At 48.5% G+C, this 20,240-nt stretch overlaps 1 protein-coding gene across 1 annotated transcript in view; it reads right to left on the reverse strand.

Moving 5' to 3' along the window:
• The window catches only part of LOC110195514 (uncharacterized), a 55,093-nt gene that overhangs the window by 31,768 nt on the left and 3,085 nt on the right, over window positions 1-20,240 (reverse strand). Inside the window, exon 2 of the mRNA XM_020968325.1 lies at window positions 20,024-20,218. The gene's annotated coding sequence lies outside the window, so the exon portion shown is untranslated. The remainder of the gene's footprint in view (window positions 1-20,023; window positions 20,219-20,240) is intronic.

The raw sequence follows: 20,240 nt of genomic DNA on the forward strand, positions 1-20,240 counted from the left end.
GCCCCTGAAACCTTAGAAACTAGTAAGAGCAGATTTCCCCATTTGATTTTTCTCTCCTTGGTTGAGCTGAGATTTTCAGCTTGCTCTGAACCAAGGGCTGCACATTAAAGAAGCCATCCAGATGAGATGATACAATACGCTGGCATGCCCTGGGTACCCTCTCGCATTTCTGTTTACTGTTTCCACAGATAAATGGGTTTTCTAGACTGTCTTTTGCATAACCAGCATTTGATGAGAGGAAGCAGCTGTTACCTTCCCCTTTGGAGTGCCCAGGGAAAGCAGCTTTTATTCTGACCCCTAAAAAGGGCACCCTAGCCCCAGACTAACAGTCTTTGATGTGAGGTAGAGAAGTGTAGCTCTCCAGGGGTGGGGAACCCATGACCTCGAGGACACCTGTGGCCCTCTAGGTCCTCAAGTGCGGCCCTTTGATGGACTCCAAACTTCACAGAACATCCAGTCAAAGGGCCACACTTGAGGACTTAGAGGTGACAGGTTCCTCACCCCTGCCTTAGCCCCTTGTCCCTCTTGGAGACAGGAGAGGATCAGATGAGATGATTCTTGTAAATTGCTTTGCAGCCCTCAAAGTACTGCATAACTGCTGGCTGTGATGGTGCCCACAAGCCCTGAGGCCCTTCCAGATCCTAATCTATATCTTAGGAGATGAAAAATATTCCAAAAGGCACATTAACTCCAGCACCTCCAATGGCCAGACTCTGGGTTCCTGCCTCCATCTCTTTGTCCACACTCTTCCCTATGCCAGACCCTCCCTTCCCCCATGTGTCCAGCTCCATCTGTTAAAACAATGGGCCGAATCTTGGTTCAAAGGCTATGTCCTTCATGGAGTCTCCCCCGATCTCCTCCTTCTGAATTGCCACAGGACTTTGAGCCTCTCATCTTACTCTGTTAAGGTTATATTATATAATTATTGGGCAACACCCACCCCAGATTCTAGACTTTAAGAGGGCAAAGCCCAGCTCTTCTTCATCTCTCTAATCCCTGTCCCCCCAGCCCTTAGCATAGAACTCTGCACACCCCAAGTGCTTAATGAATGAATGGCTGGATGATGGACAAATGAACGAATCAATCAATGCAGGAGGAGAGCAGGAGGGTGGATGCACTTCTTCAGTGGTTGAGGAGGAGACGGATGGCATGCAGGGAGCGGGGATGGATAAACCAAACCATCATATTTCAAGGATAAAATGTTTAAAGTTATTCAAATGATCCACTCCACTTCAGTTCAAAGACTTTGGCTCTAGAGAATGGTTGTGGGGGTCAAGCAGAAGCCTTCCAGGTCAACCCTAGGGAGGTGAAAGCCTCCTGCCCACAGGGCAGAGGGCAGGCTGACCTGGGCAGGTGCCTGCGCTCTGGCCTCCGCTCCCCCAGGCTACGGAGCACCAGGTGCTGGCCAGCACCGGGGCAATCTGTATGGGCTGCAGGCTGCAAGCTGTGCACCAGATCTGTTAGAGGAGAGGCGGGCTAAGAAAGGGGCTACCTAACCACAGCTAACACTCCGGGAGGAGCACCAGTGCCCTCTCCTGGGATGGCAACAGCATTGACTCGATTCTGGTGCTTGGAAGTATTGGGCCAGGAGACCAGGGCAGTGAGTGTGAGTGTGTGTGTGTGTGTGTGTGTGTGTGTGTGTGTGAGAGAGAGAGACGCACACAAGCCATATGGGATGGCCACCCTCTGGCAGACCACACAAAATTTCAGCATGATGACATTGGCTCGTGAGTTGGTATATTCCAAACGCTGGAAAAAATGCGTTTCCTTCCTCAGGTTTCCTGACTTTAAGGGAATGAAGACCACCTCGCACATTTCTATGGCGTTTTACAGTTTACAAAAGTAACCCCAGGCTGTGAGGTGGCACAACCAGGTTGGAACACAATCAGCAAAAGACGGGAATGATGGGGCGCTTGGGTGCCTGTGCTTAGATCCCGATTTCTCCCTGGCCTCAGAAACACTATCCCTGGCAGTTTCCCCTCCAGCCCAAGGACCCCGTCTCTGGCAGTGACTCATACGTGGGCCCAGTGAAGCATATGCTGTTACAAGAACCAAGTGACCTCTGTAGAATTTCCCTTGTATGACCAGAACTATCATGTACTGATGCCCACAGTTACATATACAACCCAGCGGCCAAGCTATACACGTGAACTCCCAAAGCTATCGTGTCTCAGACATGACCCCCCTCCCTGAGGTTTCCAGTAGTGAATGACATAGTTGTATGCTATCACCTAATTAGCATACTTGCCACATAAGTCACTACTTTTCCTATATAAGCTTTAGCCTCATTCCTGAGAAGTTTCAAGTTCCCTGCCCTGCCCACCATGGCAGGTTCCTTGAGAATCCTTGCCCGCTGTACGGTGTAATAATAAATCTTTGCCACCTTGACTCAAAGAATGCTTGAATCGGTGAATTCATTCCAGATGACCCATCCTATACTCTAGTCCTTGGGGGGTCTAAACCTCTCCGACCTCAACAGGAACACAACGGCTCACATGTCCCAGCCTGCGCTTTGACCCACAGATCCCACTACTGGAAGCCACTGACAAAAAGACAGGACTTGGGAACCCCCAAGGAGTCATTGCAGACCTTTTCCTGCCAGCAAAGAATTGGAAACAAAGAGCTGCCCACTGCCCAGGAAACCTGCCAAGCGCCCTATAGGAAGCGGAAGGAGATGCACTGTCACAGAGGGACTGGTCAGACATGGAGAAGCCTGGGAAGAGCTGCCTGAGCAGATGCAGAGGGAAGTGAGAAAAACCAAGAAAGCCAGACCTTCCACCGCTGAACGATGCAAGTGGAAAGAACGGCCCCCCTGCCCCCCAAACAACCGGGGGGTGTAAAATGACGAAGAACAGGCTGGCCCCAAAAAGAGAAAGGGAAGACCCCTCCCACTCCTCCCCCTGCTCTCAAGGGAAGGAGCCCAGAGCTCCGGGATTTTACATGTAAGGTCCCATTGTGTCTATGGAGCAGTTCACGTTGCTGAATTTTACTTCTTCCTCGTTATGAGGGATGGCTCTCAAGGAGGGAGAGGGGTACAGGGGGAAATTTAGGCAATATGGAAATAAAAGGTATAAATAGATGTCTACCATATAAATACATAACTATATAAACATATCTGATAACTATATAAACTATGTTCCCACATGTATGTATATATGTTTATATATTAAAAGAACACCAGCAAGCCAGCTTCTCCAGCCCCTCTGAGGCACGTCGAGCATTCCTAGCTCCATTCCAGGTGTTCAGTCACAGATGACGGAGGTTAAGGGGCCGTCTGCCCTCCCCCACCCCAGCCCCGACTTTCCGGTGGGCAGGGCAGGCTGCCCTGCTCGGCCTGCACAAATACAAAGTCAGAGGTTGACACCATCAGTGGCGCTGGTCTAAAACCAGACGGGGCTCTGACTCTCTGCAGGTGGAAACCACGGGTCCGGAAAGTCAGACGGAGGCCCGAACTCCCCAAGCCCTCTGGAGAGGCGGCCAGGCCTCTGGACCAGACAGGTCCCTCGCCTTACTGTGAATTCTAAAGACTACAAGTGTCCATCCCAACCCCTGATCTGAAAGGAACTGAGTAGGAGGATGAACCGTGTGAGACCCAAGGGACTGCCGAGGGCAGATGAAAGGACATGGTACTCCTCGAGGGACACCTGGAGCCCCTCCCAGGGCCCGCAGCTCGGAAGACAGCACCTGTCCTCACTAGCCATTTAGTCTAAGGTAAGTCTTCAGGACCGCTAGGGGGCACCATAGTGCACAGAGCACCGGACCTGGAGTCAGGAAGACTCAGCCTCCTGAGTTCAAGCCTGGCCTCAGATACTTACTATCTGGGTAACCCTGGGCAAGTCACCTAGCCCTATTTGCCACAGTTTCTGGAGAAACTGCTGTTGAGAGCAGGGACTGTGTCATTTCCGGTCACTGTGTCCCTAACCCCAGCCTGGAGCCTGGGGCCACCTGATGCCCAGAAGTCTACTTAAGGTGATCAATAAAAGATGAAAACAAATGCACTGAGATGATGATAAAGACTGACCACAGGGGCTCGTCCCCGAAAGCTCTGCTGAATTATATTCAAGAAGCCATCAGGGAGCACCCGCTCTCAGGAGGCTGATGTTCTCCTACCCACGGCACACCCAGCACGCGTAGGCAGATGACCTGATACAAAATATACAAAGTGATCTATGGGAGGGCTGGGGGAGGAGAGCACGAGTGCCCAGAGAGACCTAGAAAGGCTTCTGCAGGAGGAGGCCCCCAGGCCACACTCTGAAGGAAGCTGGGGATCCTACCGGGGAAAGGTGATCAGGGATGGTGCTCCCCGTGTGGGGAACAGCCTGGGCAAAAGCCTGGAGACGGGAGATGGAACGTCATTCGTGAGGAACAGGGAGGTGGCCAGTTTGGGTCAACAATCAATCAAGAAAGGGGAGCTGGGTGGCTCAGTGGATAGAGCACCGGCCCTGGATTCAGGAGGACCTGAGGGCAAATCCGGCTTCTGACACATAACACTTACTAGCTATGTGACCCTGGGCAAGTCACTTAACCCCATTGCCTAACCAAAAAAAAAAAAAAACCCCAAAAACCCAATCAATCAAAAAGTATTTATGAAGCACCTACTCTGTGCTAGGCACTTTGCCCAGGGCAGGAGAGACAAGCATCGAGGATGAAACAGTCTCTGCTCGCAATGAGTTTGCACTCTAATGGGAAGAAAAACATACACAAAAAAATCTGTGCAACACAAACAGTTAATTAATACCTGCATGTCCATATCCATACGTGTCTGCAAAGTAGGCAAAGATAAATCAGCTGAGGGGAGATTCAGGCAAGACTTCGTCCCAAAGATGGTGCTTGTCTTAAAGGAAGAAAAGCTCTTTAGGAGGCAGAGCTAAGGGACAGGAGTGTTCTGGGAGTGGTCGGTGGCTCGTCCAAAGGGCAGGAGGCTGGAAATGGGCTGGATCCAGGACCAGAGAGCAGAGCCCACCCGGCTGGATCCCAGGATGCAGGAGGAGAGTCATGGTCAATGAGGAGGAAAAGAGGTTGGGGCAGAGGGGGGGGGGCTTCAGAGAGGGGGCCTCGGTTAGAGAGAAGAGTGAAATGGTCGTAAGATCTGTGGCAGCTCCGGGTAGGACAGAGGAAGCACCTCCAGGCAGGGTGTCACGAGGACCAGAACTCAGTGGTCTTGGTGTGAGTGGACAGAAGCCACCCAGTGAGAGACTGTGCGGGAGCAGAAATGACCACACTGGCACCTGACCGGTCTGTGAGTGAGGGAGAGGGACGAGCTGAGGACAGTGCTGAGATTCCAAATCTGAGACCCAGGAAGGATGGGTGGCCTTCGACAGAAACCAGGACATTTAAAAGAGGAGAGATTTTGTTGTAGGGTCATTTCAGTTGTGTCTGACTCTTCATGACTCCACATCTGGGGTTTTCTTGGCAAAGATACTGGAGGGGTTTGCCATTTCCTTCTCCAGCTCATTTTACAGATGAGGAAACTGAGGCAAAGAGGGTGAAGTGACTTACCCAGGGTCACACACCCACTAAGTAGCTGAGGCCAAATTTGAACTCAGGAAGATGACTCTTTCTGATTGCAAGCCCAGCACTCTATCTACTGGGCCAGCTTTCTGCCCTTAGGAAGGGAGAATTTGGGGGCAAAAATAATAACCTCGGTTTTAGACCTGCTGAGTTTAAGATGTCTCCAGGACATCCAGTTTGAAACATCCAATAAGCAATTGGTGATATGAGCCTGAAAGCTCAGGGAAAAGATGGGCTGTATGCTTGTTTCTGAGAGAGAGAGAGAGAAGAGAGAGAGAGAGAAGAGAGAGAGAGAAGAGAGAGAGAGAGAGAGAGAAGACAAGAGAGAGAGAGAGACAGAGGAAGAGAGAGAGAGAGACAGAAGAGAGAGAGAGAGAGAGAGAGACAGAGAGAGAGAGAGACAGAGAGAGAGAGAGACAGAGAGAGAGAGAGACAGAGAGAGAGAGAGAGAGAGACAGAGAGAGAGAGAAAGAGAGTGAGAGATGATGGTATCTAGAGATGATAGTTAAACCCATGAGAGTTGACGAGGTTATCCAGAGAGAGAAGAGAGGAGGGCACAGGATAGGACCTTGGGGGAACAGTTAGGGGTAAGATGTAGGTAATGAGACCACAAAAGAATCTGAGGTGTGGTCGGACCAGTAGAAGGCAAATCCAGAGAGAAAAGTGTCCCAAAAAGCCAGAGAAGAAAGGCCACGCAGAGCTCATGCAGCAGATTGGTGGAGAAGGAACTGCTGAACGAGAGACAGACCACTGATAACTTCGGAGAGGGCAGCTCCAGGTAAGTGAGGAGGTCAGGCAGTCTGTGAGTCAATCCTTAAGAACCAAGCCCGTGCTAGGTTGGCACAGGCTAAGTGCCGGGGGCGCAAAGAAGGCAGAAGGCAGTCCCTGTGCTCAAGGTGCTCACAGCCCAACACGTGACTCTATACAAACAAGATGGATAAAAGAGAAAGTGGGGACAGTAACAGAGGTAAGAAAGCCCGTGGGAAAGGCTTCTTGTCCACGTTGGGACTTTAACTGAGACTAGAAGGAAGCCAGGAAAGCCTGAAGGTCGAGTGAGGAGGAGGAGCATTCCAAATACGGGGGACAGAGAAAATGCACAAAGCCAAAAGAGGTGCAGGAGGCAGTTGGGGGCGCTATGGCCATGCAGAGAGCAAGGCCTGAGTTGAAATGCAGCCTCAGACATTTACTAGCTGTGTGACCCTGGGCAAGTCCCTTAGCCCCTGTTTGCCTTCATTCCCTGGAGAAGGGAGTGGCAAACCACGCCAGTATTTTTGCCAGGAAAACCTCCTGGACAGTACGGTCCACGGGATCAGGAAGAGTCCACTAAGAAAGGGGGAAGCATGACAAGGAGGCCGGCGTCTCTGGCAGGTGGGAAGACGTAAGACTAGAAAGGGGGCGGGGCGAGGTGTGCCAAGCAGCGCATTTTGCACTTGATCCTGGAGGCGATAGGGAGCCACTGACGTTTGAGGAGGGAGGTGGTGATCAGAGCTGTGCTTTAGAAAGGTCACTGGCAGTTAAACGGAGGATGGACTGGAGATGAGGAGAGATGGAGAGAGACTCGAGGCGGGCAGAGCCCCCAGCAGCTACTGCAATAACCCAGGCTTGAGGCGGCGAGGGTCCGTACCAGGGTGGTTGGACTGGGGGTGGGGGGGGAGGCAGCGTCAGGAGGAGACAAGGGGGCATATTCCAGAGATGTTACAAAGGCAAAATCTGCAGGCCTGGCAACAGATCAAATATGAGGGCAAGAGAGTTAGGAGTCCAGGATGACCCCCAGATGGTGAGCCTGGGGGACTGTGCTCTCTACAGTAACAGAGCATTCGGGAAGAAGGGAAGGGGGTGGGGGAGGAGATAACGAGCTGAGTTTTGATGATGCCCCGGAGACATCCCCCAGGTTAGAGGGCGTAACCTGGCTGAAGATCCAGCTAAGAAGGAGAAGGTGGCCAGATGGGTAAGAGGAGAACAGCTATGTCCAGAACGCCTCGAGAGAAGAGGGTGATTCAAAGTCTGCAGAGAGGCGGAGGAGGATGAGGCCTGAGGAGACCGCTGCATTTGGCAACGTTGGAGAGAGCAGTTTCAGTAGAATTGTGAAATGCCGGACTGTAAAATGTTAAGGAGAGGGTGACAGGAAAGGAAGCGGAGGGACCTCTTGTGGATGGCTTTCTAAGGAGGTTAGCCACAAAAGGGAGGAGAGATGCAGGATGGGAGTCAGCAGGGATGGATCAAATGAGGATTTTTTGAGGAGGGGGAGACATGAGATAGGGAAGCAGCCAGCAGACAGTGAAAAGCCTGAAAATAAGAGAGAGGGCAATGTGACAGAGAAGACAGAGTGGGATGGGATCACTTGTGTATGTAGTGGGGGTCGGCAAAGACAAGGGCCACCGCATTATACACGATGGGGGGAAGGAGGGCATCTGGGAGCCTGAGCTGATGAGAGGGGAGAAGAGGAAGCTCTCAGGGAATGATCTCAGGTTTCTCCATCAGATATGGGGGCAAGGTTCTTAGCAGGGAGGGGAGCTATAGGAGATTTGGGGAGGGATGAAAAGGTCTGGAAAGGCTGCTGTGGTGAGCAGGATGGTGAGTCAGGGAGATGAGAAGGGTTGCCTTGCTGCAGCGAGGGCCCAGTGAGGTTATGAGCACAAGTTCAGTCTGCACCGTTTCCTGATTTTCTCCAGCTTTGTTCAGAGCTACCAGTATGTTGATTGGGTGGTAGAGATGGATTGAGGGTACCTCAGAGGAGAAGTTAATGAATGACAGAGGTGGAGAGAAAGCCTGGAAATGACAATGGTGAACAAAAAAATTCCATTTTCCCCCCCAGTGCATTGTTGGTGGAGTTGTGAAATGATCCAACCATTTTGGAGAGCGATTTGGAACTATGCCCAAAGGGCTATAAAACTGTGCATACCCTTTGACCCAGCAATAGAGCTGTATCCCAAAGAGATTGTACAAATGGGAAAAGCACCCACATGCACAAAAATATTCATAGCAGCTCTTTTTGTGGTGGCCAAGAATTGGCAATTAAGAGGATACTCATCAATTGGGGAATGGCTGAACAAGTTGTCGTATATGAATGTAATGGAATATTATTGTTCTGTAAGAAATGATGAGCATGATCAAAAACAGAGCCTAGACGTCATCTTTCAAGAAATTATCAAGGAAAACTGCCCTGATATTTTAGAACCAGAGGGCAAAATAGAAATTGAAAGAATCCACTGATCTCCTCCCGAAAGAGATCCCCAAAGGAAAACTCCTAGGAATATTATAGCCAAATTCCAGAGTTCCCAGGTCAAGGAGAAAATATTACAAGCTGCCAGAAGGAAACAATTCAAGTACTGTGGAAACACAATCAGGATAACACAAGATTTAGCAGCTTCTACATTAAAGAACCACAGGGCATGGAATATAATATTCCGGAGGGCAAAGGAGATAGGATTACAACCAAGAATCACCTACCCAGCAAAACTGAGTATAATCCTACAGGGGGGAAAATGGTCATTCAGTGAAATAGAGGACTTTCAAGCATTCTTGATGAAAAGACCAGAGCTGAATAGAAAATTTGACTTTCAAATACAGGACTCCAGTGGAACATGAAGAGGTAAACAGGAAAGAGAAATCATAAGAGACTTATTAGGATTGAACTGTTTACATTCCTACATGGAAAGATGATATTTATAACTCATGAGACTTTTGTCAGTATTAGGGTAGTTGGAGGAAAAAAATTATATATATGTATATGTAGATAGATAGATAGAGGGCACAGGGTGAGTTGAAGATTAAGGGGTCATATCTGGAGAATAAAATTAAGGGATGAGAGAGGATTATACTCAGAGAAGAAGAAAGGGAGAGGTAGAATGGGGTAAATTATCTCACAAAAAAACAGAAAAGAAAAGTCTCTTACAGTGGAGGGGAAATTGGGGAAGGTGAGAGGGAATGAGTGAATCTTATTCTCATAGGATTTGGCTTAAGGAGGAATAACATACACATTCAATTGGGTATGGAAATCTGTCTTACCCTACAGGAAAATAGGGGGAGAAGGGGACAAGAGAGCAGGGGGATGATAGAGAGGAGGGCAGATTGGGAAAGGGGTAATCAGAAGTAAATACTTCTGAGGAGGGACAGGGTCAAAAGAAAGAATAGAATAAATGGGAGGGCAGGATAGGATTAAGGGAAATAGAGTTAGTTTTTCACAACATGTCTACTATGGAAGTGTTTTGCATAACTGCACATGTATAACCTATATTGAGTTGCTTGCCTTTTCAATGAGGGTGGGTGGGGAGGGAGGAAGGGAGAAAATTTGAAACCTAAAGTTTTAAAAACATATGTTTAAAAAAAGTTTTCTCATGCTACTGGGAAATAAGAAATACAGGAAATGGGGTGCAGAAGTCTATCCTGCCCTATAGGAAAATAGAAGGGGAAGGTGATAAGAGAAGGGGAGAGAGATAGAGGAGAGGACAGACTAGGGGAAGGGATATTCCGAATGCATGCTATCTTGGGGTGGGGAGGGGGGAGATGGGGTGAAAATTTGGAATTCAAAAACTTGTGGGAGTGAATGTTGAAAACTAAAAATAAATAAATTTATATTTAAAAAAAAAAAGAATTGATGAGCAGGCGGACTTCAGAAAAACCAGGAAAGACTTGATTGGTCTGATGCTGTGAGAAGTGAGCAGAACCAGGAGAACGTTGTACACAGTAGCAGCCATGTTGTGCGATGACTAACTTTGATAGACTCAGCCCTTCTCAGCAATGCAAGGATCTAAGAGATCTCCAAAGGCCTCATGATGGAAAACGCTATCCACATCCAGAGAAAGAACTATGGAGTTTGAATGCAGATCGAAGCATTCGAAATTTGCTGTTCTTTTCCTTCTGTTGTGTTTTGTTTCCTCTTTCTGGTGGTTCCTCCTATTGGTTCTAATTCTTACTTACAACATCACTAATGTGAAAATATGGTTAATAGGAATGTATATGTAAAGTCTATATCAGATTGCATGCCGTCTTGGGGAGGGGGGGAAGGAGGGGGAGAAAAATTTAAAACTCAAAAGCTTATGGAAGTAATTATTGATAATTCAAAATAAATTTAAATAAAGTGCTTTGAAAAATTAATGTGCATTATCCCTTTCAATCTCTGTCTTTCTTTCTCCACATATATATCTGGATGTATATGTGGATAGATGGTTATCATAAATACATACATATATGGAGAGTGTAAACATACTTCATTCATGCTACATAGATATACATATATGAGGTTTCTGTGTATACACATATACATATATTATGTTTTTTTCTTCCTTTTAAGTTTTTGTTATAAGGGATGATTTATTGGGTAGGAGAGGAAAAGGAATATTCAGAAATTAAAGTGATATCAAAACAAAAAAAAATTCCCATTTCCCCCCCCCCCACCCTTAACCAGTGGTAGAGGCGGGGGTGGATAGGGTGAGGAGGGGAGGATGAGTGAAATTTTGTTCAAGTATACTTTTATGTGTATTTGCAGCCAGTTCTGGAAAGGGTGGCTAGGGAGACTGCGCCATCACAGGGGAGCCAGAAGATGAAAGGAGTGGCAAAGGAAAAGATTTAAGCTGAAAACAAGTTTGTTACCCTTAGAACAATGTTTTAGAGGGCACAGTGGAAGGAGTGGGAGGCAGCAGAAGATTGAAGAGGATGGAAAAAGGAAGAGGTCAGTGGAGACTGGAGACAGGATTTGTATGAATACAGCCACAGGCTCACTGGGCTGGGAGGGGTACAACCAGATGCCAGAAGAGTTCAGGGGGGTGAATAATATCACTAGAGTTGTTAGGCGGCTTACATGAGGGCACCAGTGAGGGAGCTGATGAAATAGCATCTCCCTCCTGCCTGCAAGCAAGCCAAACAGGGAGGCGGGCAAGGAACAGCGCAGGCAGCCTGGGAGACCAGCTCCCAAAGGTGTCTCTCTTATCCCTCAAAAGCAGGACTAGGCCAGGTCAGGTGACCTCCCGGGGCCCCAGCTCCACTTGTCCAGCACGAAACTCACTATCTTTCCTCCACACTCCCATGACCATCCTTCCAGGCCCCTAGACATCATCCTTTCCTCCTCATTGTCTCTCACCCAGCATATCCCACTTGCTGCTAACTCCTAGTGAAACAGCTCTCGATTTCGCCCCCTTCTCTCCTGACTCTGCCCCCTCCTCCCCTACCCCTGCACTACTGCAATGGCCTCTGACTGAGTGCCGCACTCATCCCATTCTACGTGACCAGTAAACACGATCATCTCCAGGACCCCTGATCAAATCCGTCCGACCCCTCCAGACTTCTTACACTGTGTTTCGTGATCTAACGATCTCCCCATTTCCCTGACTGGCCCCATTCTTACTCGCCCCCCCCAAGGCTTTCCCGGTTTCCTTCTATTCCCTCTTCAAATCTTTGCATCTGTAAGGAACGTCTCCCGCCCCACTTCTTGCTGCCGCCTTCCCTCCGAGATGGATCCCCCCCCCCACCCCATTCACCCTGCCTTTACAATCTTGTATGTGTACACACTTGTTTGTATGTGATATCCCCATTAAACCGAGAGCCCATGAGAGCAGGGGCCGTCCGCCTCGCTTCCCGAGTGTTAAACCAATGCTTATGGACAGAGTGATTGACCGAAGAAGTGACCCTCAGCTCTGCAGCAGTGACTCCAAGGACCAAGGGCCCTCCTATCGTATTTGCAGCCAAAGTCTTCTCCATGTGAGATCTCCCCCTATTAAATGGCTGCTCCTTGTGGGCACGGACTGCTTTGCACGTAGTAAAAGCTTAATCATTTTATCACTCATCCATTCTCACTAATTTATAAGATATTACATGCACATGATCATTTATATTTGAAGACCTTCAGCTCAGCCTGAAGGCAGGGGGCTGGGGGGTGCCAGGAGGTGTTTGCTGCAGCTAAGACGACCTCCTAACGGGGGGGGGGGGAAGAAGCTCTGCTTTCACCCACCATCTCAAGCCACCATTTACCCTCTTGTTTCTGGAGGCATCTCCTCCTCCTTTCTACCACTCATGTTCATTTTCTCATGAACTGCCCGATAGATGTTCACTGGACAGTGAACAGATAGACAGCTGGACCGGGAGTCAGGAAGACCTTAGTCTGAATTCTGCCTCAAACACTGTTTGGCCTTGGCAAATCACTTCCCCTCTGTTGGCCTAATAGCACCCCACTCACAGGGCTGTCATTAGCCCGACAGAATTGTGAGATCGCAGTGAACCCCATTGACTTCACCTTGTGACTCAATGCTGGATCTAGCTCAGTTCCCTTTCTATTCAATTATGGGCTTAATCCAATTTCTGTCTTGTGAGAAAAACTTTTTTCAATTGTAGAAATTGTGAGAAAACTTTACTGAATTGTTCGAACCCAGCCCTGTGTGGCTGGGAAGCTGGGACTACCTCTCCCTGCTGTCTTGTTGTTTGTCCTGTCTGACACTTTGTGACCCCTTTGGGGGGCTTTCTTGGCAAAGATGCTGAAGTGGTTTGCCATTTCCTTCTTCAGCTCATTTTACAGATGAGGAAACTGAGGCAGACAGGGTTAAGTGACTTGTCCAGGGTCACACAGCTAGTGTCTGAGGCCAGATGAACCTTCCTGTGCTTTGTGCACTATGGTGCCACCTAGCTGCCCAATAAAATGTTACAGAGGAGGATAAAATAGAAGTCAGGGTTTGAGTTTTTGTTTTCGTTTTAATGAAGAGTAAGGGGGTGGGGGGATTTGCAGAAACCCAACTAAGCCTGGTTATCACCAACATTTTCTAAATTAAATTGAAGAGACAATAAATAGATGATAAATAGAACATCTCTGATAATGTGTCTTCCTCATTGACAATGGTAGACTCACCACGTTTAGTCTCTGGTGGCCAATGTCTTAAATGAGGAAGTGACAATGGAAGCTAAAGGGTGAAGTCCAGAAAAGCGGGCGGACCAGACCAGGTCTTCCGAGAAGACAATCCACGCCCAAGTTGACAAGTCTTCAAACTCAAAGAGACCAGCTTTCAAGACATTTTAGAGATGGAAAAGTGCCGTAAGATGAGAATAATCCGGATGCTGCCTCCTCTCCACCAAGCTTTGTGCTCTCTGCGCTTCCAGCCAGGCCAATGGTCACAAGCTATGAGTCCTCTAAATAGTACAGGGAAGGGACGTCTCCCTCCTCGTGGCCAGTGACCAGGGGATTGGAAAGTAATGTGTGTTCAGAAAAAAAAAATGTGAGGATGCTAAACATTGTAATAGTGTTTGAGTGCCTAATTTTGTATTTTAGGGTGATTTTGATCTCCAGGTCAGTCAATCGTAATTGTTGTAGGCCCTCTTTAATGACTGTAATTTGGAGATGGCTTGGGACTGTACTGAGTGGGGTTCTTTGGGACTCTAAATGATATGTAGGGGGCAGCCATTGAGAACATTCTTTGTTGAAATTCTGTAGTTCAGGGCACTGGGGTAGGCGCTTGAAAAGGTAATGCTTGAGCCTCCCTGGGACCCTCGAGAACTCTCCAGAATTGGAGATGTGGATAAATGTGCCAAGTGCTACATCTCAACTGGTTTTCTGAGGACAGTGAGGATTTAAGGGGAGAGTGTAATGTGGGCAAACAGGGGAAGGCCTCACCTATGATCTTTGGGGCCTCGAACCGTGTGTGGGGCTCAGTTCTAAAGGACTCAGCACTTTGAGATAATATAGAAATGTGTTGGCTGGTCGTCTGGTTCACCCCTGACTACTGCAGAGGGGACTCTTGGTTTGAAAGGACAGGATCATAGTCTGAAGGTATATTGAGGTCTAGCTAAGGTTTTTGAGAGGTGGGGGAGGTGGGCACACTCGAAGGCAGTAGGCAAAGAGCCAGCAGATAGGAAGAGGTTGAAGATGTCGTGGGGGGAGTGATTGGGAGAACAATCTTCAGGAGACGGGAGGGGAAGGGACACGAGAAGAGGGGCTGGCCCTCTCTTTGCCAGACTAGGGGAGAGGAGGAGGGAGGGGCAGACAAGGTCGGGGGAGCACAGGAGGGGGGCATTGAAAGTCCTCTGCTGAGAGAGAAGGGCAAGCCGTCAAAGAGAAGGCTTGGAAGGGAGACAAGGAGTCCATCAACAAAAGGGCTGCCTTGCTGCAGCGAAAGCCCAGTTGAGATTGGATACTATGAATTTCATACGAATTTCTTCTGTGTTCGTAGGAGCAGAGGAGGCAGATAGCGGGAGGTGACAGGACACGGAGGCAGAGGACAGTAGAGAACTGAAATGGTTGACTATTGAGTGTAAGTTGGAGGCAGGAGAGAGGTCTGAGTGGGTTGATGACTGAAGGACTGAAGGTCTCATTAAAGGCAAAGAACAGGTTGAGGACACTGATGCAAAGGGAGGGTTGGAATGACAAAATGTGACACTCAGATGGGGGCACATCTAAGTTCTTAACTAGGGAAGTGGAGCACTTGGGGCTCCTGGTGAGCTCCAGGGACTGGAGCTGAAGGGTGCAACAGAGCTTTGGGAGGCTAAGGGAGCATCTGTCTGAATACTCAAGGGCCTAAAGTCAAGGGTTAGGGAAGAAAGAGGGCGGGCAGGAACGCCTCTAGAGAAAGGAAGGAGATGGCCACAGGGTCAGGCTACTGCAGCCACTGCCATTTGTGCTAGGTAGAACTTCTTGACCAAGTGGATTTCATAGGAGGTAAGGGTGCTGAGTGAGAGAAGTACAGGGGTGACCGTGGGGAACAAGGAATGTCCTTAATGGTGGGTTGGAGGCTGAGGAGAGATCAAGAATAGAAAGCAGGCCAGTGGACTTAGAAAGAGGCACTGACGGTGGCCTCAGGGAGAGCAGAGTCAGAAGAGTGCTGGGACATCGCAAGGGTAGAGAAGTGAGTGCCAGGCGAGGAAGCGGAGGTAACAAGGCTGTGAAAGAGAGAATTCCAGGACAATAGTTTGAGGGGATGGCCCACTCCAGGGAAGAGGAGTTCTGGGCTTGTCGGCAGGCAGCGGGGGAAGGAGCCACTGAATAAAAGGAGAAAGAAGAATGGAGAGCCAGGGGAGATCAGGGGGCAGCTCGACCTCTCCTTGGAGACTGGGGAGGGTGGGATTGAGGGTGCAAGCAGAGGGGTCAGCCCTGGCCAGGAGAAGAGGCAGCCCCTTGGTAGAGGCTAGAGAATGTCAAGGTTCCAAGGTGAAGAATCCCCCTAGAGGGGGAACTCTTTAGACTGTGTCTCGCCAGCCCAGAGCTTTTAAAAGTATCAGCACACAATAAGCACACCAAGGTCTTGTGTTCTTGCCACTTTTTCGTCACTGATTCAACCGTGAAGATCCGTTCTCTCCATCAGGAAATGTTCTTGTGAAAGTTTACCTGGATGCCTGAGCATCACTCAAAAAGTAGGTAAGTGTTTATTAAGTGCCCTCTCCATGCCAATACACAGAACTGTGAGCGTGCATTCTTGTCTTGTCTTTTTTCTTTTTGGGCGAGGCAATCAGGATGAAGTGACTTGCCCAGGGTCACACAGCTAGTAAGTGTCAAGCGTCTGAGGCCAGATTTAAACTCAGGTCCTCCCGTCTCCAGAGCCAGCGCTCTATCCACTTTGCAGAGAGCTTACATTCTAACAGGAAAACCATAAATACATATAACCACCTACCTAGCCAGGTTAAAGAGTGTATCCCTTCGTTCTGGGAACACCTGATCAGTTTTTTTTCAGGGAGTACTTTGTAGGGAGGGCTGTCTCAGTGTCTGCTGAGAAGCATCTGCTGTGTCAGACAAAACGTATCAGAAACTCAGCCTGCGATAGAGGCGTGCTCAGTCCTACCCATGGCGGTCAGTCCTCCCACCAGCCAGGCGGATGACAACTTAGCCCGGGCAATGCAGGTGTCCCAGGCCTCCCAGGAGCTCTCCACACACAGGGGTCCCCAAATTGGCTTTCCTAGGCTCAGCTTTTCCTCTCACTCCATGACTGTTCCACCTTTCTCCAACAAGATCTTCTAGGCTGCTTCCTTTTCCTTTTCCTCCCTTCTAAGGATGTAGCAGCCAGGCTGCTCTTCCCACCCCCTCCACCTGCACCTCTTTCTTGCCCTCTGGGTCATCCTCAACTGGAAACCTGTTCTCTGACCTGCAGTCACACAGCTTCCATCTGCTGGACGTCCTAAATAGCAGGCCTTTCTTTGAGGGAGAAGCTTGTCGTCAAAAGTACTGCACAACGTCCCTAAGGCAGTCCAGCTGGCTCTCCTCCCCCTGGTTAACCCTGGGCCTACCCCTTTGTCCACTGTGGGTATTTGTCAAATATCCATGTGCTTACGAAGGAGCCTGTGGGTTGGCCATCCAGCTGTTGAACACAGTGTGAACAACAAGCATTTTTCTTCTACTCATTCACTTGGTGTTTCCTCTGTGAATAGTTAGACTTAACTCTTGAGTTGCTCTGGTGAGGAGGCTCTGAAAAGCTTGAGAGCTTGACGCAATCAGCATGACGCCATCCACAAGCTGTAGCGCCTGGAGGACCTCGCTATCCATTGGGACTCCAGGTGGAATTCCCTCCACGATGATGACAAACACCTCTCCCTGCTTCTTGCCTCATCTGATATTAACACTGTGCTGGTCTAAACAAGTCATCCCTCTGTTATTTCTTTCAAGAAATCTTCTATTATTTTGATATATACATGAGAATCCTCAAGGTGGTGTTTGCTCTGCCTACTCAAATGCTCTTTCTTTCTTTCTTTCTTTCTTTCTTTCTTTCTTTCTTTCTTTCTTTCTGCAATTGGGATTAAGTGACTTGCCCAGAGTCACACAGCTAGTAAGTGTCAAGTGTTTGGTCTGAGGCCAGATTTGAACTCAGGTCCTCCTGACTTCAGGGCCGGTGCTCTATCCAAATGCTTTTTCTAAGTCAACACATAAGGACAATGGGACCATGTGTTCTGGACACCTTTCAGTCAACTCAGTATCAATAAAGAGATGGTCTGTTATAGGATATCACCTGAAGTCTGCCTATTCCTTCAATAAAATGGACTTGAAGAGACTTAGGGCACTGTGTACTCAGAAAAGGTGGTGGGGCAGTCAGGGAGGAAAAGTGATAAAGATAGAACCTGCCTTAGAAGAAGGTCTCCATCATGGTGGGTGGGTCTTCTGTTGTGGATTCATTAAGAGACAGACCAGAACTACCCTGGATGAGAAGGATGGAAGATCTGTGAGCATGCCCTGAGAAAGGACCCATACATCAGTAAGGTCATACATCCATTGAAATGTGAGATTTTTCTCAGAGATGGTTTTAGATGGAGAGGTGGAAATATGGGGGGAAACACTGCTAGTAGTCTAGACCTCTTCTGTACACAGAGGATGAGGTCATCTGCCAAGAACGTCGCTCTGGGCAACAGCCTGGGGACTTGAGGCCAGGGGAGAGTTTCCCAAACTCTGGTAGGAGATGAACAGTGGATGGCCAAAAGGAAAGTCTGACTATAGAAAGTTAATGAGAAACGCCAATCCTGAAGATCTGTACTGATAACGCAAAGTAGGGAAATGGCCAAAGACCATTCTGGCTGTCCTGTGTGTGGGAAAAGGTAAAAGAGCAGCATCTCAGAGGGAGAAATGCCAGTGGAGTATCCCTTTCCGTCATCCCCACTGTGCTGCAGGCATGAAGATGCACATCCGTCTTTGTCTTGCTATCAAGAATAAGCTAGTGTCCTATGATCTGGGCTGCCTGAAGGAAGGGGTGATAACCAGCACCTAGGACTGGCCAGGGGGCAGCCCAGCATGCCTACCCCTCCTTGCAGAAAGGGGTTGGATTCAAGATGCAAGACGTAATACACATTTTTGGACATAGGTAACATAGGCATGGTTTGCCGGACTATGGGTATTTGTTATAAGGGTTTGGTTTTTCTTTTAAATTGGGAGCAGGAGGAAGTTAAATGAAAAATTTAAAAAAAAACCCCAAAATTAAGGGGTTGGCTATGAGAAAGCTTCCAGCTCCAAATCTCCAAGCTCCTCTTTACCTGAGCATTCCACCGACTAGAGTAGAAAAGACAATTTCCCAACAGATTTTGTTCTGTACAAAGTTTCACTGCCTGGAATTATATTGTCGGCCTCTTCCCAATTCTCCAACTCTTCCCCACAGAGTTCTGAAAATGGCTTTCTGCATGACGTAGTAAACAGAGGAAAGTGGCAGGTACAAATCGATGGGTCTGGTCTGGAGGCTTGTTTTCCGTTTGTTTTAACCTGGGTCTCAGCAACACAACCAAAAAGCTGAGTTTGATACCAGCGCCCCCAGTGGCAGGTGGGAGCATCGTGGCTCAGGCTGTGTGGGGCCCATTTTCCAGTTCAGGCTTTGCGTCTGGGCAGCAGTGATCGGGTCTCAGCCCTCACACTGCACTCTCTAGCTGCCATCAACCCTAGTAAACATGGCAGGGTTTTGTCTGTTTTGGAATTCTAATTCCCAGAGGGGGAGGAAGGAGAAAGCGTGGTGGGCTCTATCCTACCCTCTGCAAAGCCGGAGTGAACACTGTTACCTCCTGTAACCTGAAAGCCAACACTGAGAAGAGGTTGGGCAAAAAGCATTTCTTGCCTCGACCAAATTCAACCTCAACCAAAATATTAAATATTGCTTTCCTTTTGTTTTTCAATCAAATTAACTTTGTGTTTGGATATAAACACATTTTTTCTCAGTATTCAAAGCTCAAATTATTGTTAGGCAATGAAATCGAATAAAAACGGAATTAGAAACAGACAAGGAGCCGCAGGGTGTCTGATCTGAGATATTCAGAAAATGGGATAAGGCACAGGGGAGATATTCCTATAATTTCTCCCAATACCCATCTACCACACCATGACCAGCAGCCTGGGCACTAAAGGACAGACCCTGTCTTAAGCCACCATCAAGAAGTCTCCCACCCATGAGGGCCAGGAAGCCATGGATGCCCCACACAGCAGGAGGCTTTACCTGCTTAGTCCAACCGTGAACTGAGGCTCTTTTCTATTTGGCCCACTGTCTTTTGATTGGCTTGGTTTCCCAAATAATTCTGTACTTATAATTGTAGTCCTGTGCGTTTTATTTTGTGTACTTAAAGGCGTTCCCTGGCAGACTGCCCAAGGTGAAGAAGCCTGGTGTTAGAGGGGCATGGGTCAATCAGGACATACATGAGGGAAATGTGAGATTGACAAGGCCAGGGATCTTAGATAGAGAGAAATAGAGCTTTGGGTCCGATGCCCTCATTTTAGAGAGGAGGAAACTGAGACCCAGAGACTGGAAGGTCACATGTCTCCAAAGAAGCAAAGGCAGGACTCGAACCCTGGTCTCTTGACTTGAGATTCTCAACTCTCTTTCCAACACATTTCACTGCAGATCTGTGTTCTGAATAATGTATTTGAATAAGGAGAGGGCTTTGGAAAGGTCAGACTAAACGCTTGTAAAATAATGAAAGACCTACATAAGGCAAAACAGGTCATTTCCATTTCAGATAATCCCAAGGACCAGAATCAAACTGCCCTCATCATTCCCACCCTGGGAGAGTGCTGCTTTGGTGATTCCAGCAGGGGGCAGCACCAAGGGCCACTTTGGTTACTTGGGTGAACACTGTGGGCACTTACAAAGCTTGGAAGGGCTGCTGGAGGCTCCTTTCCCCTCCTGTGGCCTTCCTGGCTGCAATGGCTCCAAAGCTCATTGGACAAGATGTAGGATGCTGGATTGGGCAGTTGGTAAACCAATCAGAAAAGCAAAGCTCGACATTTCCAGGGCCAGGGAATCCCAGAATCCTGGGGCTGCCTACCCAGCAGGGCAGTGATCTGGGGAAAAGAGACAAACATT

Source organism: Phascolarctos cinereus, unplaced genomic scaffold (assembly GCF_003287225.1).
Source record: "Phascolarctos cinereus isolate Bilbo 61053 unplaced genomic scaffold, phaCin_HiC Scaffold_9;HRSCAF=440, whole genome shotgun sequence".
Classification (NCBI taxonomy): domain Eukaryota; kingdom Metazoa; phylum Chordata; class Mammalia; order Diprotodontia; family Phascolarctidae; genus Phascolarctos; species Phascolarctos cinereus.